Here is an 11,298-nt window from a genome sequence, read left to right as displayed (position 1 = left end):
TTATTATCACTTCTCTTCACTATAGATATAATAAAAGTTTACACAAAATACACAAAGTCGGCCCAAATGAAGACACTCAGGTTCTAAAAACTAGCTTGGTGAGGTTATGATACTCAACATCCACTATCAATGCTTGACATAATCATGCACTTGGTAGTTGTAGAGGCTCAATCCATATTGAGAACTTCCAAGTAGTCTTGAACTTGGTCTGCATTGGTGACTTGGTGAATATTGTGAAATTTGACATATAAATTGAATCACTACAAGCTCGGTATAAACTGAGTCACTTGGATAACATTGAATAGCTTGGTCAATACTAGACTCACATCATAGTAACTATGAACTCAATAAGCACTACATAACTCAATTTGGATTGATAAACTCAACATACACTAAGATGCATGGTTTACACTGTTGATCATCACCTTTGTAGTAACTACTTGGTGCAAACTGAATGCTTGATTAACACTGTTAACTATACAATATGCTCAGTAGATACTTAAAGTCTAAATATGTATATGTCACTAATAACAAACATTATTGTAATGTCAATAAGACCTTGTTAGGAGTCTATAAACTCCTTCAATACATATGAGTTCCTATTAGGAGAATTTGAATACCTGTTAGGATATTTTAACCCTCTTAGGAGTTGTGGTACAATGGATGCAAGAAGAGTTCATTGCCCAAACATGCACTTTCAATTACAAGAAGAGCTCACTGCCCAAAAAGGTAATTTAAGTTCCTCAAGTACATAAGTATAGATGTTGCACCTTCTTTCAACTAATCTCTAACCTCCATGCGATCTTGGATCAAAAAATTAGGTTATCAAAAATTCACTTCTACATATGATACAACACTCACATTCACAACTTTGACATATATCTTCACAATAAACTCGCAAACATATTTTCATAAATACCATGCCTTTTCAAAAATTGTTGCTAGGTCAGCTAGGACCAAAAGAAACTTTCCCAACTTAGAGTAAACATCTGGGATGCCATCCCTGATTGGTCAAGTAATTATTTTATAAATAAAATAATTCCTTTACCTTTCACTCTATTGTTCTATAAATCTTAAATATCTCTTTTCGATATTGTCTGCACTAATCTCTAAGGTTATACACATCATCATCAACATGTATACTATTTCCATATATCTTCTCTCTCAAGAATAACATTATATAAATAAGTTGCATATAAAACAATACATTGTTGTAAACCATTTTCATACTTTGATAATTTTCAGAGTACCAAAAAGCTAAGTATATTTATTTTTGAGGTTTTCTACAAGCATGTACATCGTGTGTTTCCATTAATGACAACATTTACATATCTATATATAGCCAATTGTCAACACTTTTAGTATGAAGATGTTGAGGATCTTGATAGGGTTAACTTTGCAAAGGCAAGAATAAAGGGACATGCAAAGATCTAGTGGTAGGAGGTTCAGTTGGAAAGAAATAAAATGAGAAAGGGTAAAATCACCAAATGGGATTAGATGATAGCTAAACTAAAGCAACAAGTCATTCCCATGGATAATGAGCTTCATTTTTTGAAGAATATGCAAGGGTTGAAGCAAGCAAGAAAATTAGTTCAAGAGTATACCAAAGAGTTCTACCAAGTTCTCCTTAGAACCAGTCATGCAGAAGTTGATAAGGAGAAAGTCACTTGTTATTTTAATGGGTTAAGGCCAAGCATTCAAGATGAGATGAGTCTGGTTCAAATAAACATTATTGAGGAGGCATACTAATTTTCCCTAAGAGTTGAGGAAAAATTGAGCAAGAAGTTTGATAACAAGAATAGTGGAAGAAGTTGTGGTGGAAGATTTGGCAAACAATCTTATGGAGGCTATAATGATGATCAAAAGAAAAAAAATGAGGTTAGGAGCAGTAGTCAGAACTAGAGAGTAAATAATTTCAATTGTTTCCATGATTAGAACAATAGATATTAGAGAGGAAGAGGTAGAGGACAAGGATCTGGAAGAGGACGCTTCCATGGGAAATGTTTTCACTATGATGAAGAAGGGCATAGCAAATTTGAATGTACCCAATGCCAAGGAAGGGAAAATCAAAGATTAGAAGGCTAGGCCAAAGTTGCACATGTTGATGAAGATGCTAGATCATCATATTCTAAAGATGCTAAAAGAGAAGTCCTAGTTAATAGAAGTTTCCTCCTAAGTGGTGATAATGAACTTGATCAAAGAAGGATCTTGTTTCACACAAGGTGCATATGTGAAGATAAGTGTTGTAATGTGATCATCCATGGTATAAGTACTGACAATCTGATGTCGAAAATTATGATCACCAAGTTGAACCTAAAGAGACAAAAACACCTACATCTATATTGTATTACTTGGGTGCAAGATGACCACAAGGTCATGGTCAATGAGAAGTGCTTAGTGAAGTTCAAGACTATAAGCTACTAGGATGAGGTACAATGTGATATCATACCTATGGACATATGTTATATGTTGTTGGGTAGGCCATGGTAGTTTGATAGACATGTTGTACACAATAGGAAGGAAAATACCTACACTCTGACGAAGGATGGAGTGAAACATAAGTTAAAGCCATTGAAGGACAAAGAAGAAAAGGTATTAGTACTGCCAAAATATTTTTTTTTGATGGAAAATAGCTTCTCAAAGTTAGGAAGTGTGAGCATATGTGTTTTTCTATAATTCATTAAGATACTAAAGAAGAAGTAGAGGAGGTACCTACAAAAGTTATAGATATGTTTGGAGAGTTTTCCAATATTGTATTAGATAATGTACCTGGTGGATTGCCTCAAATGAGAAGATCAGTCATGAAATAGATTTGGTTCTAGGAGTTAGTTTGCTAAACAAGGTAGTGCATAGAATGAGACTATCAGAAAGTGAAGAGTTGAATAGGAAAGTTTTGGAGTTTTAGTAGAAGGGGTTGATTTGAGAGAGTTTGAGACCATGTGTTGTACTAGCTATATTAACACCTAAGAAGAATGTAGAATAGAGAAGGTGCATAGATTATCGTGCTATCAATAAGATCACAATCAAGCATACATTTCCATTGCCAAGGATGGATGATATTATGGATTGTTTGATTGATGCTAAGTGTTTCACAAAGATAGATCTAAAGAGTGGGTACCATCAAATTCATATCTGAGAAGATGATGAGTGGAAGCCTTATTTCAAGATAAAAGAAGGATTGTACAAGTGGTTAGTCATGCCTTTTGCACTAACCATTTTCATCAGGCTCATAAATGAGGTGCTGAAGGAGTTTCTAGGTAAGTTTGTCATTGTTTACCTAGATGATATTTTGATCTTTAGTAAGACATTGGAGGAGCATTTGATCCATATTCAAAAGGTGTTTGATAAGTTGAGGGAAGAAAAGTTGATGATTAACTTGAATAACTGTAATTTTGTAAAGGAGTTGGTGTACTTGGGATTTGAAGTCTCAATAGAAGGTTTGAAAATGAATCTAGAGAAAGTGAAGGCTATCCTTGAATGGCCTACTCCAAAAAGTGTAACAGAGGTAAGATGTTTTTATGCACTGGCTAGTTTTTATAGAAAGTTCATAAGAGATTTTAGTAGTATTTATGGACCCCTGACTAAAACAATGAGAGGGGATATGAAAGAATTTAAGTGAACTATAGGAGTATATAAGAGTTTTAATCTATTGAAACAAAAAGTTACTGAGCATCCTATTTTAGCACTTCCTAATTTTAACAAGGTGTTTTAAGTAGAATATGATGCTAGTGGTACTACAATAGGAGTTGTTTTGAGCTAAGAAGGTAGACCTGTTGCTTATTCTAGTAAGAAGTTGAATGATGAAAAAAGAAAATATTATGTTTATGATCACAAATTTTATGCTATAGTTCAAGAATTGAAGAAGTGGAGACACTATCTTCTTCCTAACAAGTTTATTTGTATAATAATCATCAAGCTTTGTTGTATTTGAATAGTCAAGGAAAATTGAACAAAAGGCATTTGAAGTGGGTTGATTTTTTGCAAAGTTATATTTTTTTTTGAAACACGGGAGTGGAAAGTCTAATAGAGTTGCAAATGTTCTTAGTAGAAGACAAATTTTTCTAACAAAAATGTAGATAGAGGTGGTTGGGTTCAAGGAACTTAGTACTTTGTATCCAAATGATCTTGATTTATGTGAAGCATGGAAGGCTTGTACAAAACCTCATACACTTGATAGGGCAAAGTGGTTGGAATTCATGATCTATGATAGTATGTTGTTCAAAGGAAGCCAGTTGTGCATTCCTAGAAGTTCAATGAGAGAGAATATCATCAAGGAGAAGCATATTGGAGGATTGGCTAGACATTTTGGCAAAGATAGAACCATAGCTTTGGTTGTTGATAATTATAAGTAGACATAGTTGCAGCAAGATGTGAAGAAGTTTGTATAGATTTGTAGAGTATGTTAGATGATGAAAGGAGTAAAGAAGAATATGAGGTTGTATTAGCCATTACCTATACTAGAGAAGTCATTAGAATATGTCAGCATGGATTTTATTCTTAGATTATCGAGAACACAGTGTGGGCATGGTTCTATTTTTGTGGTGGTTGATAACTTTTCAAAGATGACACGTTTTATTCCTTGCCATAAGACTAATGATGTTGTTCATGTGGCAAAGTTTCTTTTTCAAAGAAGTGGTGAGACAACATGGTCTGCCAAGGAGTATAGTTTCATATTGAGATACCAAATTTGATGGGCATTTATAGCATACATTATGGAAGAAGTTGAAGACAAATTTAAAGTTCAGTTCATCACATCATCCACAGACTGATGGGTAGATAGAAATTATGAATTATGGTTTGGGAAAGTTACTAAGATGTTTAGTTGGAGACAAACCAAGAGAATGGGGTATGATTTTACCATAGGTAGAATTTATATATAATAGTTCTATCAATAAGAATAGTGGTAAATCACCTTTCTAGATTGTATATGGGAGTAGTCCTAGAAATGCTTCTAAGTTGTTATAGTTGGATAAAGGAGAGATAAGTAGTGTTGAAGCAGAAGAATTTTTTGAACATTTGAAGAACATCCATGAGGAGGTGAGGAAGCACATCATAAAGATGAATACATAGTACAAGGCTAAGGTAGATGTGAAAATGAGGTATAAGGAATTTTAGATTGAAGATGAAGTTATGGTTCATTTACAAAAGGAGTATTTTTTAGTAGGTACAGATAATAAGCTAAAGATGAAGAAGTTTGGACTGTGCAAGATAGTGATAAGGCATGATTATGGAAATGCTTATGAACTGGGGTTGTCTACTGAATTAAATATTTCACTAGTATTTAATACTTTAGATTTGATAGAGTGTTATAAAGGAGGTGATGGAGATGAAGTTACAGAAGTATAGTAGAGCATTCCAATAGCTAGTTTAGCTACAAAGGAGATTAGGGAGTTACTATAAAATCATGTTGGTAAAAGTACAAGGAACGAAACTAATGAGGAATACCTGGTCAAATGGAAAGGGAGGCCAGTAGAGGATTCATTATGGCTAACAAGAGAGGAGGTTAACTATCTTGGTTTTCCTCTAAACAGCTAAGATGTGATGGAGTCACTTCTCAAATTACCCCAAGTGTCTGATGTAGGAGCATCCTCAATGTAAGAACAATCTTGCATCACCCAAAAGTTTTTTTTTTCAATCTTTTCTATTTTAACAAGGACTAGTAGATAGGGTGGTTACTATTTTTGAGAGCTTACTATTTTTAGTAAGTTTTTCATAAGATCTTAGAGTGTTCTCATTTTCTACATGAAGATGAATTATAAGCCTACCATAAAAGTCTCATTGCTCCAGCTTAATTATTAGAGAAGTTATTGCAAAATTTTGGTGGAAATATTTGCATAAAAATCTTCAGGCTAACCATTAGAGGCCTTAGAGTGCCTAGATGAGATCTGAAAACTTGATGGAAGGGCACTTGCACAACTTTGAGCATGTAGATTATGAGCTAGCATTTTTGGAAAGTGGTTATAATAACCAATCAGAGCAACGGTTCAAGAGTTATGGCCTTCCAAAGTTGGGCTACTTGAAATTTCTAAAATAATTATCAAAGATATATTTGGCCAACTCTATATATTTGGTTAGGGTTTGTCAAACCTAGTTATTAAGTTTCAATGTCTAGAACCTTCTTGAGCAACATAAAATTGCCTATTTAAAAAAGACCCAAACATTTTCTAAGACAACTCTGGGTGGTAGTTTGTAGCTTAGTCTTGCAAATTACTGTAATGAAGGCACCCATGTGGGATAGCATATTGTAAATGTGAATTCTATAATTTTGTATTTGTGGAAAAAATAAGAAGTCCATTTTTTTTCTCACATTTGTTATTGTTTCTTTGTTTTTGTTATGTGTTTATGGTACTAAGTGGAGCACCTTTCATCACATGTTGCAATCAAGTATCATTACTTGAGAGAGTTAGTTCAAGACAATGAGCTGAAGATGGGATATGTGAATACAAAAGAGCAGATAGATGATATTTTCACAAAAGCATTACCTAAGGATGCTCATGACTATCTAAGAGGTAAACTAGGGGTGATACCTCTATTCAAATCTGCTTAAAAAGTAGTACCCTACATTAATTGCAGCTAAATATTGTATCTTACATATTGATGTAGTGGATATTACTTTAGGAGCTGCCTAAAGTAATCAAAGATTTGGAATAGAAGATTAGTCATAAGTAAGGAAAAAAAAGGAGAATTTGAAATTGTTAACACCTACATGTTGAGATGAAAAGTCTTTGGCATTGTTGTCAAAGATGAAGAAATAGACAAAGAGGGAGAATATAGAATACCAATCAAAGGGAGAAACATGGAATATCTACTTAGAGGGAGATAGTGCTAAAGGAAATATAAGAATAGTGTAGAGATAACTAAATATCATAAATAGGGAGTAATCAAGAGGGAGTCATAAGGATGAGTTGATTGTCTATTGATCATAACATAATTTTGTAGCCTATACAAAAGATGAAAGCCGATGATAGAGGGAGAGATTTCAATACAAGGAATTATTTTCTTTTTAGTATTGTTGTTGGTCTAGTTTTTCATCAATACCAAAGAGGGAGATTGTTGATACGAGATTGTAATGTTTTAATCATTATTTTGTCACTAATTTCAAACCTACTACTTGTTGATAAGACAACTACTTAGTTGATTGGAGTACTATCATTTGTTTGATTGATGAGGAGGTTTTGATCAAATATGATAATAAGAAAACTTAGAGTAAAGGTTGAGTTATGATATGTAAAAGGAGTATACAGATCAGTTAAGACAGTGATGGCATAGTGTATTGATTATCTACCTGGGGCTATAAAGGTTGGATACACTAATTAAGTCTAGAAGAACAAATAAGAAGAATTGAGTCTACCAAGCTTGGCCAAGTGGATAGTAGGTTCCAAGAAAAGTTAGTACAAGCTAAGAAAAAAATTATTTGGAGTTGAGTAAAGTGAATTTTTAGTATATTCTGAGTGAACTTAGTAAAGGCCAAGTAAAGTTTAGTTGACATTGAGCACTAATAAACTTTAGTGTTTGCTGAGTTAACTAGTGGAAGAATAGTATGGAAGCTAAGTGACAACATATTGATGTTGAGTGCTAGTATTCATGTTAAATCATAGATTTGATGAATTTAAGCTGACTATTTTATTTTGTTGAATTGTGTGAAGAATGTGGAAGATAATTAAGATGATCTAGTGTCACTAAATTTAAGGTAAACTATTTTGAGGTGAATTCAAAGAGGATTGAGGAAGAAATTTCTAGAGGAACCAAATGGAAAAATGGGTAGGTTCATTAAATCCTACCTAATCCTACCTAACCCTAAAATGGACAATTAAGGTGGAACAAAAAAATATCGTAAATGTCTATTTATAGAGAGAGTTAGTCATAACAAAGGTTGTCATGTGCGAGAACCTAAGGAAGACAAGGAGTCTAGGGTATTGCTTCATTTAGAGGCCAAATAGAAGAGGTTGATATTAGCAAGCAAAGAAAGAAGGCTTATGAGTATGAACACTTGAAAGGTGAAAAAAATATCATAGATGAAGTGTGGTAAAGCCAAGAAAAATGGAAGACTAAAATAAAGATCTGTAATCTACAAGTGAGTTGTAAATTGTTATCAAATCAAGTCTTACTATTACTTTCTAATCATTGTATCAGTCTAGGGTAAATTCTTTGGATTAAGGTTGACCTAATAGTAATTTGTAAATCATTTAACTGGGTGACATTCCAAGTGAATGATCTAAAGTCCTTTAACAAGGCTCAATCCTAATAGGGTGATTGAAATCCTCTAACCAATTCAAATTTAACAATGTGTATTGTAACCTTTAACAAGGTTAGCCTTTCACAAGGCAATACTTTAGAAGAGTGAGAATTAGTGCCATGTCACTGATGGTTTTTCCCAAATTGGGTTTCCATGTAAACTACATGCATCAAATGTGTTATTGAATATGTTTTTTTTCATGTTTACATTTTTGCAAAGTTTAAGAATTGTATGATGTAATGGATGCATGCATATTAAGTTTTTATGGATATGGGTTCACTAAATTGTGAAAAGTTTTATTTGAACATCTGGACCTTACATAATTGATTCACCCCCCAGCCCCCTAAGTTATTCTAAAGAAATTCCAACACCATTGAATTGTGAAGGAAGAAAAAGGATGTTGTCATTGTTGTCAAGATCAAGGAGACCATGGTCAATATTTTAGTTTAATTTACTTTCTCATTTGTTACAATTAATTTACAATTTTAATTATTTTAAATGTACGGAAAAATTTAGGTACCATTTACATTTTCTAAATATTTATTAATGATTTATATTTACATAACATCTTCAATCAAAATATCAAAGGAAAACTACCTTTTCCAAAAATAAAGTTGTTGGATTGCACATACCTTATTATCCAATGGTTGATAGCAACTACTCTAGGGAGGCTTAAAATCCTTTTCAGTATTGGTTGCATTGTTTTAAACTTATTTATGGTTATTGGACATGAGCAAGACTACTTTTGATTATGAGTTTATCATTTTAAAGGTCTATTCAAGGAATGATAGTTAGACTATTTTATTAGTTTTACTTTATGACCCATGTTATGTCAATATTGCACTATAAAGTCCTATATGGATCTATTATATTTGAGGTGAGGACCAAAAGTGTAATCTAGCATTATAATATCGATGCTCTTATCGGTGATAAGAATTGAAGGGTACCATATATATTTGGGCCACTCTTGTTGGTTTCTATTTAAAATTGATAAATATCTACCATTAACTAAGCATGGTTAATAATATCAATGGGATAGACAATGATGTTGGTCAAATAAATAGTATTGAAAAATGAGTGTCAACACACTTAACAATTTTCACTAAGTATGTCGAGTACACAATAGATGCCGAGCCATAATTTTAATAGGTGTTGAGTCACAGTTAGTGTTGAGTAGATTATAGTATACTATGTGTCGAGTGATCCAGGAGCTATTCATGTGCCAAGTAATAGAATCATTCATATGCTAAGAAACTAAGAACAACATATGCCGAGTAATATAGGTTATAATAGTTTTCAAGTAAACCAGGAAATGTAGTTGATGTCGAGCAATCTAGAAATAGTAGTGTCGAGTATCAATAATACTTCATGTGCTGAGCAACGCAGAATCAGCATAAGAGTTTGTACTTGCACAAACTAAGATGTAAACCATTTTTGGAGCCGACTTAAAGAAATTTTGAAGGAGAAAAAGGATAAGGATGAATCATTTGCATTACCTATGAAATTTGCATGCAACCAATTAGAAAAATGGTGAAGGCATGCAACCAATAAGAAAAATGCAAAGTATGAGTAGGAATTTGAGATTCAATTTGGATCATAGATCTATACCTAACCCTTAGTCTTCGCATTATTTATGAGGAGGAAAAATGCACCATTGTAAATATGGAAGAAAAATAGAAAAAGGGGAAAATATAGTGAAATTTTAGTGTGAAGAGGAAAAGACTTAGTGGAAGGGATAGCATTTATCTAGTTAATCAGAACAGAATAGAGGACATATTCAGAAGATCATATCAAGCAAGGATCAGAAGAGAAAGAGTAGATCAAGTGCCTGAACCTAGAAATTTGAGATTGCATTCAATCAGGTCAAATGTTCTAATACTCTCTCACAATTTTATTAGAAGTTGAAATCCTATGGTGATAGGTTAGCTTAACAGCTAGGTACGAGAGCCTTTGGAGAAGGACAAGAAAATCCTATGTTTTAGGTAGGTTTAACAGCCTTCATGTAAATCCTTTAATAGGGTGACACTTCATGTAAAGTGTTTGTAAATCCTTTCAACGGGTCACATTTAATAGTGTGTTGTAGCCTTTAATATAGAAAACCATTAGAAGTGGTTAAATTCATTGCTGCAGTAATTTTTATCAGTGTCATCCCCACCCTAGTTTTACCTTCTTACTCCTGAAGGGTTTCTGGGTCAACAAAATCTCTTGTGTTATGCGTTGATGCATGCTCTCTTTTTATGCTTGTTTACTTTGATACATTTTAATTTTAGTTATATGTTATTAAGGGTTTGAAAGGATAACAATTGGTTACTTTTGATTCACCCCCCACCCCCCTCTCAGAAGTACTCTTCCCATTTGAATATTTCAACAATTGGTATCAGAGCTCTGGTTCTCATCAGGAGAAGCCTAACAGTTTGGAGAAAAAGGTCAGAAGATGGAAGTCTTCAAACTTTGGAAGATCATTGACAATCAAGTGATTGATGTGCAACTAGCTCTATGCAAAGTAGAGGAAGCCAGGGAGGAACTAAGAAAATCTTTGAAAAGAAGAAAGGAGATAGCCATAGCTGAAAATGACATACATTACAAAGAGATTGACACCACACACATATTTTCCAATGAAGGCTCCAAGGAATTTGATGCAATAATAGCAAAATTAATGGAGAAAAATAGAGCATAAGCTGAAGAAATTAGATTACTCAAGATTAAACAAGAAACACAAGCTATATTGCTTTCTGAAGTAATTGAACAAAAGAAAAGAGTTATTGAAGACAAGGCCATTATAGAAGATGACAAGAGAAATCTCACCAATAGACTGGAAGAGAAGAAAATTGAATTTGACAAGATTTCAAACATGTAGTTAGACACCTTGAGCCAAATGATGAATGCTCATCATGAGCTAAACATGAAGGATATTGAGATCTCCACCTTGAAGATATAGAATGAGCAATTATAGAATGAATTGAAGAGAGAAAAGGAAATAGAAGAAGAATACAATAAACACAATGAGGCCATCAAGTATTTTGAGCAATTGCTGAAATCACCAAGGGCAAGTAATGACACTA

The sequence above is a fragment of the Cupressus sempervirens genome, chromosome 11, assembly GCF_028749045.1.
Source record: "Cupressus sempervirens isolate cs-2001-9-10 chromosome 11, ASM2874904v1, whole genome shotgun sequence".
Taxonomy (NCBI): domain Eukaryota; kingdom Viridiplantae; phylum Streptophyta; class Pinopsida; order Cupressales; family Cupressaceae; genus Cupressus; species Cupressus sempervirens.
The sequence above is the reverse complement of the archived record's forward strand: the minus strand, read 5'-3'. Positions refer to the sequence as shown.